The 18019-nt window shown below is 36.8% G+C and overlaps 1 protein-coding gene across 2 annotated transcripts in view; it reads right to left on the bottom strand.

Annotated features, from left to right (window-relative positions):
- Window positions 1-18019, bottom strand: part of LOC145996142 (uncharacterized) — a 64613-nt gene that overhangs the window by 22260 nt on the left and 24334 nt on the right. The window contains exons 1-2 of one of the 2 annotated variants that reach the window (XM_083132476.1): window positions 10018-10100; window positions 4923-5180 (exon numbers count right to left, since the gene is read on the bottom strand). The exons of the other annotated variant lie outside the window; for it this stretch is intronic. The gene's annotated coding sequence lies outside the window, so the exon portion shown is untranslated. Of the gene's footprint in view, window positions 1-4922; window positions 5181-10017; window positions 10101-18019 lie in introns of those variants that run through there. 2 annotated transcript variants of the gene reach the window in all.

The following is an 18019-nucleotide window of genomic DNA, read 5'->3' as shown; positions in this document are numbered from 1 at the left end:
CAGAACAGCCTATTATTGATGCTATTAGTGAATTAGGTAAAAATATCAAAACTGTTACAGAGCAAAATCAAAATTTAATCACAGAGCTTGTACCTGTAGCTGCTGGAAAACATATTAGATTATCCAATCACCCCACTTTCTAGTATTCATACACCTAGTCCTGTTGCTCCTCGAAGAATTGAAGCTACTCAGGATCCTATTGAATTGGGTCTTCTTGCTCAAAAATATTTAAGCACACCTAAAGACAACAAAGATGAGGTCTTTGGCTTATATGCTGACACAGAGCGTGATGGTAGCATCATACATAGAATTGGCAATTTCAGAGTAACATTTATGGGAGATGATCTGATTGTATATTCAGAATCTCATCTTGGAGAAAGAGGTGCTTTTGTTAAGTATCCCGGCACACCTGGATTGTGGGAACTGATGACTAGGAAGAGACCTGGCAGCTATACAGATCAAGACTATGAGCACTACAAAGAAATATTAATAAAATCAGATGCTCTATACCAGAACAATGATCCCACACAAAAAAGAGTCAAGTCTAGCAGTGGAGCAAAATACAACAACTTAATCAAGCCCATATGGACACAGATCAAGATAGGTAGTGGGATCAAACAATACAACACCCTGCCTAAAGAATTTGTCTGGGTTGATGATGTCAGGAAACTTGTAGATAGGTTGCTGGTGATAGCTGGGGAGGAAAATGCTGGCAACCACAATTTTTACAATGAAAAGGTTGGAATTATGGACATGATAAGCACCAAATTGTCTAATTTTATAGTGAATGACACTAAGCGGATTGGATATCTTATAAAAATTATTAATACTCTACCACCTAAATTTTGGAATATCTCTGAGGGTCGGGGGCTGGTTAATGACATCATAAACAAGCTGCCATTTGAATTACATATTCCAGGTTATCAGTATTGTGGTCCCGGTACAAAACTAGATCATAGGCTAAACAGAGGTGATCCTGGTGTTAATCCCCTAGATGCTGCTTGTAGAGACCATGACATAGCATACAACACACATTCTGATCTTGACAAGAGACATGTGGCAGACAAAAAATTAGAAGAGGCTGCATTTGGTAGATTTGTAAGCAAAGATGCTTCTTTAAGTGAGAAAATAGCAGCATTGGGGACCACCATAGCTATGAACACCAAACAAAAACTGGGGTGGGGGTTGTGAATATGTATATAATAAACCTAGGATGAAGGCCAAGGGTGTTATGTATCAGATACCTTATGCAGGTCTTAAATCTCTTAAAACTATTGATAGTCTTTTAACCAAAAAGCAGCGCAAGAAAAAAAATTCTTGTCTTGCCAAGGGCCATGGTATGAAATTGTTGCTTAGTATCCCCCAATTAAAAAAATTACAGCAATCCAGGAAAAAATCACATGTGGGTGGTTTCATATTTACTATCCCGGCCATCTTAGCACCTTTGGGGGCTGTTGGGAGCTTGGCTGGGGGATCAGCTGCTATAGCAAAAACAGTAATAGATGCCAAAAAGAATAAGGCAGAATTAGATGAAATGAAGCGCCATAACCTGGCCATGGAGAAACAAGGCAAAGGTGTTAAGAGAGCCATGAATAAGTTTAAAAAAAACAAGAGCCGCTTACAAACCAAGATATTGAAGCTTTAATCAAGCCACTGGGCATCAAAAATTTTAGAGGTGTATACATGTCTGATTCTTTACCAGAACAACCACTCAACAAAGAGTGTGGCATAGTTAATTTAGATAAGTACAAAAATCAGGGCACTCACTGGATCTGTTATCTTAAATATTTAAAAGATGAGGCATTTGTGTTTGATTCATTTGGAGGTGTTCCACCTGAAAATTTAGTAAAATATCTGAAATCAGCTAATCTTTATTACAATAATGCCCGTGTTCAAAATTTCAAAGATGTTAATTGTGGACATCTGTGTTTATCTGTTCTTAGATATATGTCTCAAATAAATAAACCATCAATTGAAAATTTTCAAAAGGCCTTGTGGTATTTAAAACATCATGGGGGTATTCCATCTCACCAGCCAAAATTCAATATTGAAACTTAGATTACATGATGATATAGTGTATCCCAAAACAATAGCTCTCAGAGCATTTTATGGCATATACTTGATCCCTAATATTACACACCACAACAACACAATTGCAGTTGGTGATCAAAAAATTGTCATCACTCCAGGGCAATATAATCTATCTACTCTAAATGCTCAGTTACCTAGAGGTATAGTGTTAACTCAAAATTCTGTCACTCACAGAGTAGAGATTGTATCTGCTACAGAAACAGTGGATCTGGGTACTATAGGAGAGCTGTTAGGCTTTGAGAACAACACAAAACTTGAACCAGCCATCAAACACACTGCTATTAATATACCTAAATTCTTAGCCATAGAAACTCTGAATATTCACTGTAATGTGGCAGAGGGTATGATCACCAAATCAAATGGCATAGGCACTCACAAACAAACTGGCATTATTGCAACATTCAAACCTAACTCTGAATTTATGGAGCCAATCATCTACACTCCATCACCAACATTATATTTTCCTGTGTGTCATAACAGAATAGATTACATTGAGTTGATGGTCACTAATGAAAAAGAAGAATTAGTTGATTTTGCTGGAGCCACAACAACTGCAATCATAGAAATTAATATTTAAATAAAAATACATACAAAAAAAATGGAAAATATTTTGAGTTATGAGCTACAATTATTCCCCCCAAACAGGAGGACATTTGCAAATTTAAATCAACCCAACACAGAGATTGAGGTTGATCTTGATGTAGGGGATGGCTTTATACACCCCCACAGAGCAGATCTATACATCAAATTTGATGTTGTAAAGCTCGATGGTACAGATTATCCGGCAAATTCAAATATAAGATTGGTAGACAATTTTGTGCCACATCTGTTCTCTGAAATTGAGATCAGAAAACATGGTGTTGTTATAAACAGAGTGGATTACCCTGGTATTACCTCTACAGCTTTGGCCACACTAAAATTATCCAAAACCGAGGCTTCTTACTACAAAATAGGTGGATTTGAAGCTGGTGATAAAATAATATCTAAGAGCCACACAGTGTTGTTCCCCATGCGCCTGTTGCCAGGATTCTTCTCAGATTACAAAGATATTATGTGGAAGGGTGGTTTAAGAATCACATTTAGAAGAGCTGCCAATGATAATAATGCTTTGATGAGGTACAGTACATTAAACTCTACAGGGGAAGCTCTGCCTAATACCCTACCTGATGAAGGCAAGTGCCTTATTCAGACTATGGAGCTAAGAATTCCAGTTGTTGAGTATGAAGCCAGTTATGCTCTTAAATACAAAGCAGATATCCTAAAAAATCCACAGGTGCCTTTACAATTTCATACATATCAATGTGTACAGAAGCCCGCCACTGGTACCTATTATGAGTTTGATGCTACAAATTCATTCTCCAGTATACAATATGACATGCCAGATTTTGTGGTGGTACTGTTTCAGACTGGAAGACACAATAATCAGGAAAAAAATTCAAGTAAGTTTGATAGCTGCAACATCAAGAACATATATCTTAAGAATGGCAGAAATGAGTTATTCCCTAGAGAAAATTATAATTTAGACATGTCCAAGGATGATTTTCTTAAATTATATGAAGCATTTACAGCATACAAAAGGGTCACTACTGGCAATACTGACATGTATTACACACCAGATGAATTCAAAGCACAGAGACCCATGTTTGTCATCAACACTTCAAAAAGGAAACAAGTTGTGGTTAATGACAGGACAAACATTAAAATTATCTGTGAATTCCACGATACACTCCCTGATGACACCATATGTAGTGTTATTCTTATAGGTGAAAAATCATATCTTTATGATGTAAGAAATGAGAGAGTCACAGAGCAATTCTAGAAAGTCTCTGCTTATTACCGGACCGGAAGTAAATATAAGTGTGTGTGGGTGGGTGAGGGTTGCTTTTATGAGCATTTTGGCTTAGTTTTAAGTGTAGCCAAAACAATATCAAGAGGGGCATATTTTTGACAAGCTTGTGGGACAACAATCTGGCAGATTCAGCCTTTGCACACATGGCCGAATCAATCTGAGGGGGGTTCTTCATTTGTACACTAGAATTCAGGATTCTTGGAATTTTGACAGAGTGGCACACTGTAAGCAATAAGATCATATGGGTACTTGGCTTAATTTTAAGTGTAGGCAAATCTGTCTATTGAGGGTTCTTCATTTATACACTAGGATTCAGGGTTCTTGGGATTAAGAGCATATCACACTTGAAGAATTGGGGCATATGGGCATCTTGGCATAATTTTAAGTGTAGCCAAATCGGGCTGTTTAATCAAATAACCTCTTCATTTGTACGCTGTGTGTGTCTTCATCCTATATACTTTTATACTACTTATATTCATAATGACCAACGGGGTACTTACACGATTAAAAATATGAATAAAAAGGAACAGTATTCCTGATACAAAAATATAAGAAAATTTCTTCACATTTCATCGACTTGTGAACTGCAAACGAACATTACAATATTAATAGCCCAATTATTTATGTACAAAAATAGAAGCTTGACAAACATTAATGTATTTATTTCTATAATTTCAGTTCCAGTATACAATTTTACGAAAACAAAGATTCCATCAGACTAATTCTTACAGATGTAGTTCATCGATGCCAAATATCAATCCTACAAGGAAAAATCTTGTTTAATTATATTAGTTACAAACAGCCAAATATTGAAAATCATAGCAAATTTTAAGCAACCATCCTTCTCATATTGTAATTCTTGTCTCTACAAATGGAAAACAAATTATTTTATTTATAACATTTTATATGCTAACTAATCTTGCACACCCAACTTTATGATTTGTGAGAAACTACATCACCAGGCGCTGAAATCTCCAATTACCAGTTTTCAATTCTGCTTGTATTAGACTCGTGAAGTTCCATAAGCAAATATGCTTCGAAATCTTATGTGGGTCATTGTTGGCAGGTGGAAGTTGACAGTGTTGCGCAGTGAGATTGAGATGTATGGCTCACGGATGGTGGAAGACCTTTCTGCAGTTCCTCCTGGTCAAACTCTGTGGTACACTCACTTTCTTCATTAACTTTATAATTAACTTTATGAACTGCAGGTTGAAACTCAGGCTAAATTATTTTTGATTTCCTAAAAAAAATATTGAAACATTAATCATAGTTTCTAACAAAAGTAATAGCCTCTTTGTATAAATAGTGCCTTATCCATTGAATAATTTCAACTCGACACTTGGTATTCTCAAAGTACAGGCGCACAATAATTTCGATTTAAAAGTTTAAAAATTATTTGCGTTCACTTTTTGAAAAACTTTTCTGTAGAAAGGGTGTAATATACACATTGAAAATTGTAATAGTTAAATTGTGATTTTACACAAGTTTATGAATTGTTTAAAGGCAATAGATGAAGCTAGGTTTGGTTTACGTATGCTCCCTGAAAACAAAGGTAAACACGTCTTGTCTTAAAGCGAAATAATTTAGAGTTTCTCAATTCAAAATGGTTACAACAACGCTGAAACTTTGCCAATACAGAAGCAGTACATGCAGTTTAGTTAATTACTACAAATCAACTAACTACTCTACGTAAAAACTAAAATTAATAAAACATACCACACATGCACTTCTCTACTCCCCTAAGCATGTCCGTATTGGCCAAATTCCATCTGACTATTCTGTGAAATACGGTTTTAATCTATCTCTATATTGCATGCCAAGACAGTTGGTCGAAATGACCAATTGGTAGATCTACCATAACCAACAACTAGCTTCATCAGACAGGGTCGTAAAAAATGCGAAATGTGTGCACAAAAATAACAATCACCTTGCTTTCAAGATTACGTAAATAGTTGCACAATTATAGACTATATTTTGAAAGTAAATCTCAAATATACTATTCAATACGTACCTTAGTAGTATCACTTTTTACTTATCAGCCGAAAAAAGCTCACCGATAACAAATCCAGAATGTATTTCCACAATTCCAAGAAACTATATTTCCTGTGAAACAATAATGTTATTTTCCGTACAGAATGTAGTTTCAAGCAGAATCAAGAACAATATATTTTGAAATCCATCGTTAGAGAACGTACAACAAAAACAAAAATTTACTTTCAGCCGTTCTATTATGGGGGTTATTCCTGAGTAAACAAAAAAATTATCGATCACACAATTCGATTGATGGCGGGGAAAGAACTTCCGGTTTGGCGAATTTTCCAATGTAAACAAGTGGAATACGGATCGTAACCGAGCTTATTTTCTTATAAAAGATCAGAAACAAAATGGACCACTTGAAATTTGAGTGATAGAGAAACAAAGGTACCTAGAAAAGATTGGCAATTTCCCGGATCCTTTGGATGCAGATACAAGGGACAATACTAATATATTCCAAGGCAATGTTGATCTTCTACCAAAAGTTTAGTTTTTGAAAGGACTTCTCCAGGTTGAAATGAAGCTTACATTAATTATAAACATTAAAATACTTCGATCACAACAGTAAAAGAAATAATAATTACTACGGTTAAAATTATTGTTATATACTAATAATATATACCTACTTAAATAAATTTTGTTCGAATTTTCTGAATAATAAACAATAATATCATGCTATTCGATCCACAAGCCGAGTGAATATCCAGCACAACTATTTTCCATTAATACTTTGCATTTCATAGTTACTATACTGAAATGCACAGTTATTGTATTTTGCTATAAAGTTTTCACATGTCGTTCAAGAAAGGACTTTAGAAGTTAGAAAAAGATAATCACAAAGTTTATATTGCGTGACCTCATCTAAAATTATAATTTTTCGAATTCTGAAAACTGGAACCATTTATTCTTTGAATTAAATGGTAGAATATAAAACAAAATATCCTGGTTCCTGTATTTTTCACTCATTTTTTCGATCTAATGCATATTTTACACTGATTACCCTGTTCGAATACTAACCAAGTGAACTTTATTTGTTATTAACAATAAAAATAACAAACTTCCTGCTCTTTGCAACTTGAAATGAAGGATGCCAGTTTCCGCGGGGGGGGGGGGGGGAGGGGTCGACTGATCTACCGACATCCATGGAGAGAGCGTTTATTAACACCCAAAAGGCAAATGCCTTATAATATGATTATAAATAGTTCAAAATTTTAAATTTGATCAACAAATGTGCGCTAGACAATTATAATTTTCGAAACGCGTAAAATGTTCTCATTTGATTTGATGGAAGTGCCGACTGCAGGGCACTACTCCCTCGTATTTGTGTCCAATATTTTCACTTTACTGCCTAAATCTACTGATTTTTCAGTCTCGGGTCTGTCTGAAAACATACTCACTGATGACCCACAACGCTAGTCAAGATTTGCCCGCCATATTGTGTGTAACGCAACAAGAAAACGAACGAACAATTACTACTCGATATGTTGAAAATTGAAGTTATTGTCGTGAAAAAACAAAATGCCACCTTCAAGGATCCTTAGCAATGAAGAATACGTAAGTAGTACCAATGTGAAAAAGAAGAAAAACTAATTTCAGACGTTTGGCGGTTACTGAAATTTCAATTTATCGGTAAGGTTAAGATCGGACGAGAGCTATGAAGAGAATTGAAAATAGACTAGTTATTTAGGGAGATTATGTCTACCTTATTATTCAATCTGACACTGGAAAAGGCCACAGAAAGCTGAAAATCCAGGTATAACTATTTACCATAGAATGAGCCAGTGACGATGTAGATCTTGTAATCAGTAGAGGAAAAGGTCTAAATATGGGACCCCCTTTTTATGTTGTCATTTGCGGAGGGAAAAAATTAATATATCAAGCACCTGCCTTTAAAATGCATATCTATGAAATATATACTTAAATGTAATAGCATGCTAAAGTAAAGAAGGTCTCCATTTTTTTAAAGGAAGCAATTTCCAAAAAATGGTAAATGATGTATTCCAAAATTGTCTAAATATGGGCTACTAGTGGTAATATCACAAAAATTTTAAAAAACAGCCATTTATCGCTAAAACATTATAAAATTCATATTTATGAATAATCTGTTATGAAAATCACGCGGAATGGGAAAAATCGAAATTAAGAAAAACATCCAAATATTTGTTGAAAATGTGATCTCCACATTAGACCTCATTTCATAGCCCATATTTAGACCATCAAGCTACTTTTCTTCTTCAATTTATTTTCGCTCTCTGTGGTACATATTTCACAAACAAATCATGGCATTATAAAAGCCTAGATTTGTTTTTATGTACCGCTAATATCAAACCTATACAAAGCAGATGAGAATTCAGAAAACGCTGAGTTAAAACATACCTGCAAAAAGTTTTCGGAGGTCGCAATTCTGTAACAGCGTCCAAGGCCGAAACTAACCACCACTTTCTCTTGCGAATTGGCGCCGCAACCTTTGTCCTTGACAGATAACCAGTTCCCATACCCTCTGCCAGGCTGCAGCACCCGGGAGCGCTGATAACTCCAAAACCCATATTTAAACCTTCGCTCATATTTAAGACCTTCTCCTCTAACAGTTGAATTAACAGGAAAACTACAAAAATCAGAAGACGCAGAAAATACAAACGTAAAGAAACTAAATGTATTTTCTCATACATGCATACGATCGTGCTAGTTTAGGCCAATTAGGCTGTACAGTTTTTACATTTCACTATCGTTTCCTATGTCATTCTATTTGAAAGGAACTCTCATTTAACGAACTGGAACAATGTAATTTTCATGTCAAACTTCAAGATCAAATATCTAGAATTCTAGAGTTAAAACAAATTTAACGATTTTTTCTAACTATTATGGGAATATTAGGAAATGCCTTAAAATACTGGAAACTATTGTGGAAGTAGGGTTGGAGCTTGGAAAAACTAATTATTACAGACAACACGCTGTAAGGAATCACTTAGATAAATAGAAATCGAGCCTTGTAGAAAACGTCTGTGCATCATGATTAAGTCGTTAAACAATCGGAACTTGGGCCGACCGTGAGCATTGCTGTTTCGTTGACGTTCCCGCAGGAGCAGCGCCAAGAGTGACTGGCCACAAAATCAAGTCAACCCAAGCTTTCAAATTACAATTGGCAAACCTTGTGACAAAAATGTGCATAGGTAATAATAAAAATAATGAATAACAAGACTCGAATTCAGTATCTCTTAATTACGGATGTCATCAAAAAATTTAACACATTTGCAATGCAAAATTAAAATTAGTGCAAGATTTTATAGCGATATTTAAACTCTATATTTGATATTAATTTCTTATTTAGATGACGTAATAATGAGAATATATTAAAATATAATGATCCACTCGTAACAAAGCCTGGTGCCACAACTGGGGTCCCACCAATTAAATAAATGCAATACGAAAAACTTAGTTAACTAAGATATAAAATGAAAATTTATGAACATAAATTTGCCCCTATTATCACGCCAATTATTATTGCAAAGCTTTCCCCATTAAAGTACCCAAATAAACATGTAAAATAAATCGCACAAGATTTCCAGCTGTCATTATTAATGAGATCTGGACGTTTTGGGGAAATATAGTTACTCCGATACAATACGTGCTGCTATGTGATTTTTTTTCCGCAAGTCAAATACTGTACACGATTATGTAACTCTGCATGCATGGATTTTCAAATGTAACGTACGTAATCTTCATGCTGTTAGTTGTCAAATAACGGTTCATTTATTAACAAATATTTTCATAGTGATAGAAATTGTCATTATTTGGGTACTGCAACGATAGGAGCTATTTTTCCTTACAAAAATGTAGTTAGAATGTTATGTTTCATTCACGGAACTGCAGAAATTTGACTCATCGAATAGTTTGATAGTTTGTTGAAAGGGGCACGTGTCACATTTAAACATTTTTTTCAGCACGGAGCAAGTTACGCGATCCATACACAAATTTTGCAATTTTACGAATAAAATAAACATGTCTATAGGATATATCGAAACGGAAAATACACCATACTTTACCCATTACTTCTTAGCAGGCAGGCACAGGGCTCGTTGGTCTTACATCGTACGGCGCTCTGCAAAGAGCTGCTGCGTGGCCAAGCGTGGCCGTCAGCTGACTGGCTGTTCAGTGGTGACAACTCCATTTCCAATAAATTCCCTCTTAGGTACAGAAACTTTCTCTCTTTCTAACAAAAATTCCCTTATGGAAATGAAATTTCCCTCGATTCGTCGGAACATTTTTAAAGAAACAAGATTCGTCAGATGTGTAACGGGTTATGAAAATAAAGAGCACTGATATTCCAAACAGCAGCATCTAGGGAACGACTTAAGATGATCGGACCCCCCTCCGATTTTCTTCTTATTTGGCAAACTCACTAATTGAGGCCTCCTAATCACGAATCTGAAGTTAATAGTTGTCGGAAACGTCTAGAAACTGCAAAATAAGCTAAAATACGGCGTGAAACAAAAAAAATCGCGAAAATCGACGGATTCCATTCCAAAAACTAACGCCGTATTTTAGCTTATTTTGCAATTTCTAGACGTTTCCGACAATATATATATATATATATATATATATATATTCCTGATACTACCACCTACCACGACACCAAATTTCGTGTCTCGAGCTTTGTTGAAGCTAAGAATATTAAAGTTTTAAACTTTCAAAAAAAACAACAACGCCTAACAAGAATGAATACATGACAGAAATATTAACAATAGGCCATATTTCATAACACTTACCTTCGATTGTTGATGAAAACTGCTGCCCAACACAATCAGCATCCAACGTTTACGGAATCCAACTACACAATAAACTTGTACAGATTCACAGTCGACACACGGATGGTGTCGGCTTCGCCTCCTCACTTTTATAAAATGTTAGATGGATTTATGTTGTGAGTGGCCCTATTCATCTGATGGCCCTATTCGCCCCAAACTACCCTACTAAATTAGCGACGTTGATGTAGAAAATGAAAATATTAATCAGTGGTTCTCTAGAAACATCCTTTCTCAGTTTTCAGTTAAAATTTGAAAATTTCCTGTCGACTAGTTCTTGAGATAACCGTGACCAAAGTTAAGCTTACATGGACAATGCTCAAACTTTTCACAGGAGTAAGAGATCGCCTCAACAGAAGACATAACAAAATTGAAATATTTTTTTCTTAGTTCTCTAATGGTCAGGATAGGCTAATCGGGACGTGAGTTACAGCTTAAAACAAGATCTGAACCGTTGCACAACGTACTTTCACCGTTAATTGAACCAGGAACCCTTTGTTTGCAAGGCGTCAGTGTTTGTTACTATGGTAGGGCTACCATACGTCCTGGTTTTCCCGGACATGTCCTCTTTTCGGACCCTGAAATTTGCGCCCGGGCAGGTTTTTAGTTTCTGTTAAAATGTCCGGGTTTTTACTTTTATCCAATCATCACAGGTCAGAGATCACAAAGTTACAACTTTTCGAATCATTAAACGTCTGATGTTGGCAGTACTGGACGATGCGCTAAGCGTTAGTCGTTTGTTGTTACAGTTTCAAGTTCCGGTCGATGTGATTTCCACGTCATCAATATGTTCGTGTTTCGAAGTGGAAGTTAGAGTTTGCGAACACGGTGTAAGCTACTAATATGCCTAAAAGAAAGTGCAAGTTTTCTAAGGAGTTACAAGAAAAGTATTAATGTTTTAGACGTGGTAGAGACGATTTTGAAGGCGAGTGTATGGTTTGTAAACCCGGTAGATACATATGTGTCTGTGGCAAACAAAGGAGGGCTAGACTTGCAAGCACACGTGGAGTGCGAGAAGCACAAAAGAGCCGTCAGAGGTGAAGCTTCATCTACAAAACTGACTGAGTTTTTCACGAAACCTGGCAGTCAACATGAAGATAATGTAAGTGCTGCAGAAGGTTCTCTCACGCTTCATATTATTTCGTGCTTGTGAATAAATTGATGGTGTGTGTGGCTTTCGAAGAAAATGTCCTCTTTTTAGCATTTCAAAATATGGTAGCCCTATACTATGGTATCAGGAGGCCTGGAAATGTTTGACACTTATTATAATTTGCACTATTCGCCTCGAGCTTAATGGGGTGTAAGGACATCAGCATAGCCGAAAATAAGGGGATGTTTTAACGGGTGCAACCGCCCCTCGCATTGGCGAAGTATCCATTTTGCACAAATTATATAATCAAATAAACAAATCTGAAAAATTATTATTGCATTGGTTAATAAGTTTTTTAAAAGTTTAAAGTTGAATATCGTAAAGTTGAAAGTTGACAATTATGTGTTCATATTCTACAACAAATTGTTTGTGGACTCCAGGATGACCCAATGGTTGCAGCCATATCCTTGTAGACAGAACTTACAGATTGGGAGATGCGGGACAAATTTCTGTTGCTGGGATAGTAAGCAAAAGTGAACCCACTCCCTAAATGCGTACCTGCGTGAATGTGGCCAAACTAGGCCAAAAACTTTCACGACCACCCTGTTAATCGCGGTCCATCCGTGAGCTATGGAACTCCTTCGAGCGTGAATGGGGCGCACCAACCAAACTTGGACGGAAATTAATTTAAGGGGGTCAAGCATTGACGGTCAAGGGCAACTGCAGGGGGGCACAGAGGAGCAATTTCCCCCGTCGATTGCAAACATTATGCAAATAAAAATAAATTACGTAAAAATTTCTTGCTCGCACTGCTTTTCTTACTCTGCTTACACGGGGGGGAGGGAGTCGGCACTCGCCACGGAACGATCTAAAAGAAAAAAGTTATAAAAGAGAGAATGCCATGACGCTCCCATAAATTATTTGCGCCCCATTCAATCATTATTGTTTTCAGTTTGCAAAAAATTGCATCTAAAAATTGTATTGCTCGCAATATTTATTATGTGGTGGATGAGTTAATTATGCAATTTATTTAAATAATACATCTTGTATTGAAACTTTGAATACGTGCATAATTTAATGTTAGCATGTTTCAAATGTATTTCCTTATTTTACGTTGCTCCATGTTGCATATGTGTAAAACATATGTTGTACACGAATGTTAAACATGTTAAAAGTAAAAAAAAATATATTGGGAATGCATTAATCATGCATTTCCTGTTTTTCAAAAATACAGTATGCGTGCTTGGTTTTCATTATTAATGTGAAATTGAAAGTTTTGAAAAAAATATTTCAAATCGTTTGTTCCAACACAAATACTTCAGCACCGACTTATACCGCCTTCTTTTGCTAATTTACGAGGATAGTAACGTCTTGATACTATTACTGCTACTTATAATAATAATAATTTTATTATTATTATTGTACGTTTATCCTGGTGCTTGCCCCCCCCCCCCTCAACCCCAGACAATCAGAAAATCAGCAAGCGTAAATGGGTTCTGGACCGTTAAGAACCTTTTTATATGTAAATAATTTGTTTGGTCCAGGAACTTTTTTTCCGGGTCAATTTAAATACGGTCCAGGAACTTTTTTTCCGGGTCAATTTAAATGCGGTCCAGGAACTTTTTTTCCGGGTCAATTTAAATACGGTCCAGGAACTTTTTTTCCGGGTCAATTTAAATACGGTCCAGGAACTTTTTTCCGGGTCAATTTAAATGCGGTCCAGGAACTTTTTTTCCGGGTCAATTTAAATACGGTCCAGGAACTTTTTTCCGGGTCAATTTAAATGCGGTCCAGGAACTTTTTTTCCGGGTCAATTTAAATGCGGTCCAGGAACATTTTTTCCGGGTCAATTTAAATCCGGTCCAGGAACTTTTTCTCCGGGTCAATTTAAATACGGTCCAGGAACTTTTTTCCGGGTCAATTTAAATACGGTCCAGGAACATTTTTCCGGGTCAATTTAAATACGGTCCAGGAACATTTTCTCCGGGTTAATTTAAATTCGGTCCAGGAACATTTTCTCCGGGTTAATTTAAATTCGGTCCAGGAACTTTTTTCCGGGTCAATTTAAATACGGTCCAGGAACATTTTCTCCGGGTTACTTTAAATGCGGTCCAGGAACTTTTTTTCCGGGTCAATTTAAATACGGTCCAGGAACATTTTTCCGGGTCAATTTAAATGCGGTCCAGGAACTTTTTTTCCGGGTCAATTTAAATACGGTCCAGGAACTTTTTTCCGGGTCAATTTAAATGCGGTCCAGGAACTTTTTTTCCGGGTCAATTTAAATGCGGTCCAGGAACATTTTTTCCGGGTCAATTTAAATACGGTCCAGGAACTTTTTTTCCGGGTCAATTTAAATGCGGTCCAGGAACTTTTTTTCCGGGTCAATTTAAATACGGTCCAGGAACTTTTTTCCGGGTCAATTTAAATGCGGTCCAGGAACTTTTTTTCCGGGTCAATTTAAATACGGTCCAGGAACTTTTTTCCGGGTCAATTTAAATACGGTCCAGGAACATTTTTCCGGGTCAATTTAAATACGGTCCAGGAACATTTTCTCCGGGTTAATTTAAATTCGGTCCAGGAACATTTTCTCCGGGTTAATTTAAATGCGGTCCAGGAACTTTTTTTCCGGGTCAATTTAAATACGGTCCAGGAACTTTTTTTCCGGGTCAATTTAAATTCGGTCCAGGAACATTTTCTCCGGGTTAATTTAAATGCGGTCCAGGAACTTTTTTTCCGGGTCAATTTAAATACGGTCCAGGAACTTTTTTTCCGGGTTAATTTAAATTCGGTCCAGGAACATTTTCTCCGGGTTAATTTAAATACGGTCCAGGAACTTTTTTTCCGGGTCAATTTAAATACGGTCCAGGAACTTTTTTTCCGGGTTAATTTAAATTCGGTCCAGGAACATTTTCTCCGGGTTATTTTAAATGCGGTCCAGGAACTTTTTTTCCGGGTCAATTTAAATACGGTCCAGGAACTTTTTTCCGGGTCAATTTAAATACGGTCCAGGAACATTTTCTCCGGGTTAATTTAAATGCGGTCCAGGAACTTTTTTTCCGGGTCAATTTAAATACGGTCCAGGAACTTTTTTTCCGGGTCAATTTAAATACGGTCCAGGAACTTTTTTTCCGGGTCAATTTAAATTCGGTCCAGGAACATTTTCTCCGGGTTAATTTAAATGCGGTCCAGGAACTTTTTTTCCGGGTCAATTTAAATACGGTCCAGGAACTTTTTTTCCGGGTCAATTTAAATACGGTCCAGGAACATTTTCTCCGGGTTAATTTAAATTCGGTCCAGGAACATTTTCTCCGGGTTAATTTAAATACGGTCCAGGAACTTTTTTTCCGGGTCAATTTAAATACGGTCCAGGAACTTTTTTTCCGGGTTAATTTAAATTCGGTCCAGGAACATTTTCTCCGGGTTAATTTAAATGCGGTCCAGGAACTTTTTTTCCGGGTCAATTTAAATACGGTCCAGGAACTTTTTTTCCGGGTCAATTTAAATTCGGTCCAGGAACTTTTTTTCCGGGTTAATTTAAATACGGTCCAGGAACATTTTCTCCGGGTTAATTTAAATGCGGTCCAGGAACTTTTTTTCCGGGTCAATTTAAATACGGTCCAGGAACTTTTTTCCGGGTCAATTTAAATTCGGTCCAGGAACATTTTCTCCGGGTTAATTTAAATGCGGTCCAGGAACTTTTTTTCCGGGTTAATTTAAATGCGGTCCAGGAACTTTTTTTCCGGGTCAATTTAAATACGGTCCAGGAACTTTTTTTCCGGGTCAATTTAAATACGGTCCAGGAACATTTTCTCCGGGTTAATTTAAATACGGTCCAGGAACATTTTCTCCGGGTTAATTTAAATGCGGTCCAGGAACTTTTTTTCCGGGTTAATTTAAATTCGGTCCAGGAACATTTTCTCCGGGTTAATTTAAATGCGGTCCAGGAACTTTTTTCCGGGTCAATTTAAATACGGTCCAGGAACTTTTTTTCCGGGTCAATTTAAATTCGGTCCAGGAACATTTTCTCCGGGTTAATTTAAATGCTGTCCAGGAACTTTTTTTCCGGGTCAATTTAAATACGGTCCAGGAACTTTTTTTCCGGGTTAATTTAAATTCGGTCCAGGAACATTTTCTCCGGGTTAATTTAAATACGGTCCAGGAACTTTTTTTCCGGGTCAATTTAAATACGGTCCAGGAACTTTTTTTCCGGGTTAATTTAAATTCGGTCCAGGAACATTTTCTCCGGGTTAATTTAAATGCGGTCCAGGAACTTTTTTTCCGGGTCAATTTAAATACGGTCCAGGAACTTTTTTCCGGGTCAATTTAAATACGGTCCAGGAACATTTTCTCCGGGTTAATTTAAATGCGGTCCAGGAACTTTTTTTCCGGGTCAATTTAAATACGGTCCAGGAACTTTTTTTCCGGGTCAATTTAAATACGGTCCAGGAACTTTTTTTCCGGGTCAATTTAAATTCGGTCCAGGAACATTTTCTCCGGGTTAATTTAAATGCGGTCCAGGAACTTTTTTTCCGGGTCAATTTAAATACGGTCCAGGAACTTTTTTTCCGGGTCAATTTAAATACGGTCCAGGAACATTTTCTCCGGGTTAATTTAAATTCGGTCCAGGAACATTTTCTCCGGGTTAATTTAAATACGGTCCAGGAACTTTTTTTCCGGGTCAATTTAAATACGGTCCAGGAACTTTTTTTCCGGGTTAATTTAAATTCGGTCCAGGAACATTTTCTCCGGGTTAATTTAAATGCGGTCCAGGAACTTTTTTTCCGGGTCAATTTAAATACGGTCCAGGAACTTTTTTTCCGGGTCAATTTAAATTCGGTCCAGGAACTTTTTTTCCGGGTCTATTTAAATGCGGTCCAGGAACTTTTTTTCCGGGTCAATTTAAATACGGTCCAGGAACTTTTTTCCGGGTCAATTTAAATGCGGTCCAGGAACTTTTTTTCCGGGTCAATTTAAATACGGTCCAGGAACTTTTTTCCGGGTCAATTTAAATACGGTCCAGGAACATTTTTCCGGGTCAATTTAAATACGGTCCAGGAACATTTTCTCCGGGTTAATTTAAATTCGGTCCAGGAACTTTTTTTCCGGGTTAATTTAAATTCGGTCCAGGAACATTTTCTCCGGGTTAATTTAAATGCGGTCCAGGAACTTCTTTTCCGGGTCAATTTAAATACGGTCCAGGAACTTTTTTTCCGGGTCAATTTAAATGCGGTCCAGGAACTTTTTTTCCGGGTCAATTTAAATGCGGTCCAGGAACTTTTTTTCCGGGTCAATTTAAATACGGTCCAGGAACTTTTTTCCGGGTCAATTTAAATGCGGTCCAGGAACATTTTTTCCGTGTCAATTTAAATGCGGTCCAGGAACTTTTTTTCCGGGTCAATTTAAATACGGTCCAGGAACTTTTTTCCGGGTCAATTTAAATACGGTCCAGGAACATTTTCTCCGGGTTAATTTAAATACGGTCCAGGAACTTTTTTCCGGGTCAATTTAAATACGGTCCAGGAACTTTTTTTCCGGGTTAATTTAAATTCGGTCCAGGAACTTTTTTTCCGGGTCAATTTAAATACGGTCCAGGAACTTTTTTTCCGGGTCAATTTAAATGCGGTCCAGGAACTTTTTTTCCGTGTCAATTTAAATACGGTCCAGGAACTTTTTTTCCGGGTCAATTTAAATACGGTCCAGGAACTTTTTTCCGGGTCAATTTAAATACGGTCCAGGAACATTTTCTCCGGGTTAATTTAAATGCGGTCCAGGAACTTTTTTTCCGGGTCAATTTAAATACGGTCCAGGAACTTTTTTCCGGGTCAATTTAAATGCGGTCCAGGAACTTTTTTTCCGGGTCAATTTAAATGCGGTCCAGGAACTTTTTTTCCGGGTCAATTTAAATACGGTCCAGGAACTTTTTTCCGGGTCAATTTAAATGCGGTCCAGGAACATTTTTTCCGTGTCAATTTAAATGCGGTCCAGGAACTTTTTTTCCGGGTCAATTTAAATACGGTCCAGGAACTTTTTTCCGGGTCAATTTAAATACGGTCCAGGAACATTTTCTCCGGGTTAATTTAAATACGGTCCAGGAACTTTTTTCCGGGTCAATTTAAATACGGTCCAGGAACATTTTTCCGGGTCAATTTAAAT

The sequence above is a fragment of the Lepisma saccharinum genome, chromosome 12 (genome assembly GCF_977018435.1).
Source record: "Lepisma saccharinum chromosome 12, izLepSacc3.1, whole genome shotgun sequence".
Taxonomy (NCBI): domain Eukaryota; kingdom Metazoa; phylum Arthropoda; class Insecta; order Zygentoma; family Lepismatidae; genus Lepisma; species Lepisma saccharinum.
The sequence above is the reverse complement of the archived record's forward strand: the minus strand, read 5'-3'. Positions and strand labels throughout refer to the sequence as shown.